This window comes from Saimiri boliviensis, chromosome 9 (genome assembly GCF_048565385.1).
Source record: "Saimiri boliviensis isolate mSaiBol1 chromosome 9, mSaiBol1.pri, whole genome shotgun sequence".
Taxonomy (NCBI): domain Eukaryota; kingdom Metazoa; phylum Chordata; class Mammalia; order Primates; family Cebidae; genus Saimiri; species Saimiri boliviensis.
In genome coordinates this window covers 107132227-107135810 of record NC_133457.1, presented here as the reverse complement: position 1 = coordinate 107135810, position 3584 = coordinate 107132227, and the positions used below count along the sequence as shown (strand labels likewise).

Sequence of the window (3584 nt, the reverse complement as noted above, 5' to 3'; positions counted from 1 at the left end):
CACTTTACCGATGAAGAAACTGGGGTCCCGATAAGTTAACTGTCAAATATCACACAGCTGGGAGGGGGAAGAGCTGAATTTCAAATCCAGGAGAAGCCTGTGCTGTAGGCCTGTCTGCTAATTCTCATGCCCAATTGTGCTTTATGGAACCTGAGGGATGTCAGGCACGGTCCTGCCCTCCCTACCCCCAGCTTCTGGGTTAGAGAAGGGGAGGGTGGAGCCCTGAGTTCCTGCTCACCCTCCATCTCCACATCCTACATTAATCTGAGTTCTTCCAATATCTTGTTAAACTTCCTTGTAAACTTTTATTTGAAGAAAGGGTGGCTGAACAGAAAAGTTCGAACACGGCTGTATTGCATGCTATATTAATTTCTTAGGGCTGCTGACAACCTGGGTGGCTTAAAACATTCTTCCCTATAGTTCTGGAGTCTAGACGTCTGAAATCACTGTGTCTGCAAGGCCACAATCCATCTCTGAAGGCTCTAGGGGAGGCTGCTTCCTTGCTTCTTCCTGACTTCTGAGGGTAGCCCTCAATCCTTAGCCTTCCTTGGCTCATAGATGGTGTCACTTCAATCCCTCTCCATCATCACAGAACGTTCTCCTTCTGTGTGTGAGTGTGTGTGTGTGTGTGTGTGTGTGTGTGTGTTCATCTCTTCTAATAAGAGCACCAGTCATCATAGTGAATTTAGGGCATACCTTAATCCAGTATGACCTCACCTTAATTAATTACATATGCAAAGAGCCTTATTTCCAAATAAGGTGGCATTCACAGGGATCTGGGGTTAGGACCTCAACCTATCTTCTAGGGGGACGCAATTCAAACAACATCACATGACATAGCTAAAGCTAAGGAAGGACGCTGGCCGAGAGAGGTGATGTGCACGGATGGGGAACTTCCAGGCAGAGCCCTGAGGTGATGGAGAAAAGCTGAGAGTGGCCGCAGGAGTCAGGGATGATGGTGGATCACGGGATGAACTGGGCTGACTTTATTTTTGAGGAATGTGCAGAACCTGCTGCCTGGTGAGATGGTTGGGTCTGAGCTGCCCCTCCCTGGCTGGGCCCATTCCTCTTCACCACTTACTCGCTGTTAAAACCCTCTTAAGCCCAGCATCTAACAGGAGGGAGGCCAGTTCCAGGACAGTTGGTAAACACCAGGACCACCCTCTTGCTTTGCTCCTTAATGAAGAGGCCAAAGTCTTTGAAGCCAGTGAGAGGCCCTGCTTTGTATCTAAGGCATCCCAGAGTTTATTTCTTTTGTAATCCTTTGTGAGGGGTGGGGCTTCCAAAACTACCTTGTCCTCAGGCAGTTTTCATTATGGATGCTTGTTGCTCAGACCTTCACTAATTCAGGTTAACCTGGATCCCAGTGGAGTTTTGCTTTTTTTTCCCCCCCTGGCATCCTCTGATGTTAGGCCAAACAAAAATTCACATAGAGGATGGAAGTCCCACACTTCTGGCTTTATATCAGAATGGCCCTGGGAGTGCATTAATAGCCTGGAGTCATAGAACAAACGGTTATTTATACGTGTAGGTGATGGCCAAAGCACACCCTCCAGTAATTATTCACAATTAACAAGCACTTCAGTAAATGAACAAAATCTGTTCTTCATCCACTGTGGTGGCAATTTTTTATCCAGAACTCATGTACCTGCAACTTCTGGTTAACCAGCCCTCCCACACAGCTCCAGAACAAAGCTAATTAGAGATTATAATCATGACCTTCAGGCTCCTTCCCAAGCCTGAAGGGTACTTGAGTCATCAATAAAATATAATGTGTTGAGCAGAGTTTCAGTTGACAAGTATAATAGAGTTGAAAATTGGTGATCTATATATACTTGTTAACTCTCTGTTAACTAGACATGTTGGCAGCTTTTGCAGAGTGAGCTCTTCTCATCTGCCAGGTGTGATGCTAGAACTTTCCAGGTCTTTTCTCATGTAATCTTCTCAGCTCTGCTTCACGTGGTGGGCTTCAGGGAATCCCGCTGTGTCCTTGGGCACATAGTGGGAACTGGGGCTCCTCTCTGTTGCTTGTCTAGCCTTCATTGCTGTCCTTGACTCAGGTCCCTGTGATGATACAGTTTATAGAGAGTCTAGAATGCCTGGACTAGGAGAAACCTCCAGAGCAGGTGTCCCCAAACTACGGCCCGCGGGCCCCATGTGGCTCCCTGAGGCCGTTTATCCGGCCCCCCGCCGCACTTCAGGAAGGGGCACCTCTTTCATTGGTGGTCAGTGAGAGGAGCACAGTATGTCTGAGGGACAGTGAACTGGCCCCCTGTGTAAAAAGTTTGGGGACACCTGCCCCAGAGGATCCCCTTCAGTCCTTTCATTGTATGTGAGGAGTCTGAGGCCAGAGAGGCTGGATCATGTGCTCGAGTTTGCCCAGAGTCCCTGCTTTCTAGCTCTAAGTTCTCTCTATTACATCACAGCATATTCAACATAATTCAGCTGCTATCTTGATTATCCCCAGGAGTATGTGGATCTGCTTTATGGCCAAACACAGGATCCAGCAAGCAGAGCCTTTTATTTTTGTTATTTCATTTTTATTTCATAATCATAAATTTAACTCTGCAGTCCAGCTAGGCATGGAAGAGAACAAGGAAAACATGGACCCCAAAGGGAACTACAGGGAGAGCACAAAGATTCTAGGAGACTGTGAGCAGATGGGGTGGTGGGTGCTCTCCTAGTAAGTTTGACTTGTGTTTTATCTTAACCACCAGACCATTCCCGAGCTACAGAAGGAATGGTCTGGTGGTTAAGATAGATAAAAGACAAGTCGAACTTACTGGAGTTGTCCACAGTCGGCAATGGCGATCTTCCTGCTGGTCTTGCCATTCCTGGACCCACAGTGCTCAGTGGCCTCCACAATAGTCATGCCTTCTTTCACCTTGCCAAAGACCACATGCTTGCCATCCAACCACTCCATCTTGGCAGTGAAGATGAAAAACTGGGAACTGCTTGTGTTGGGTCCACATTTGTCACTAATTTTTCCCCATAGATGGACTTGCCACCAGTGCCATTATGGCGTGTGAAGCCACCACCCTGATACATCAACCCTGGAATAGTTCTGTGAAAGCAAGAACCCTTATAACCAAATCCTTTCTCTCCAGTGCTCAGAGCATGAAAGTTTTCTACTGTCTTTGGAACCTTGTCTGCAAACAGCTCAAAGGCGATGTGGCTCAAGGGCTCGCCATTGATGGATATGTCAAAGAATATGGTGGGGTTGACCATGGCTAGTAACAGGGCTCCTGGCAGTGGTGGCGTCTGCAAAGTATTTTTTTTTTTTTGGAGAGAGGGTCTTGCTCTGTCATCAGGGTTGGAGTGCAGCGGTGCAATCATGGCTCACTGCATCCTTGACTTGCAGGGCTCAAAGGATCCTCCCATTTCAGCCTCCTGAGTAGCTGGGACTGCAGGTGCATCCCACCGCTTGCATGATAATTTTTATATTTTTTGTAGAGATGGGGTTTTGCTGTTGTCCAGGCTGCTTTTGAACTCCAGGGCTCAAGTGTTCCTCCCGCCTTGGCCTCCCAAAGTGCTGAGATTATAGGATTGAGTCATCACGCCACTCCACTTTTTTTTTCTTTTTA

The 3584-nt window shown here is 47.3% G+C and overlaps 1 pseudogene; it reads right to left on the bottom strand.

The window, feature by feature from the left end:
• Positions 1-2779: 2779 nt before the first annotated feature.
• Positions 2780-3228, bottom strand: LOC120367862 (peptidyl-prolyl cis-trans isomerase A pseudogene; annotated as a pseudogene).
• Between the last annotated feature and the right edge of the window lie 356 nt (positions 3229-3584).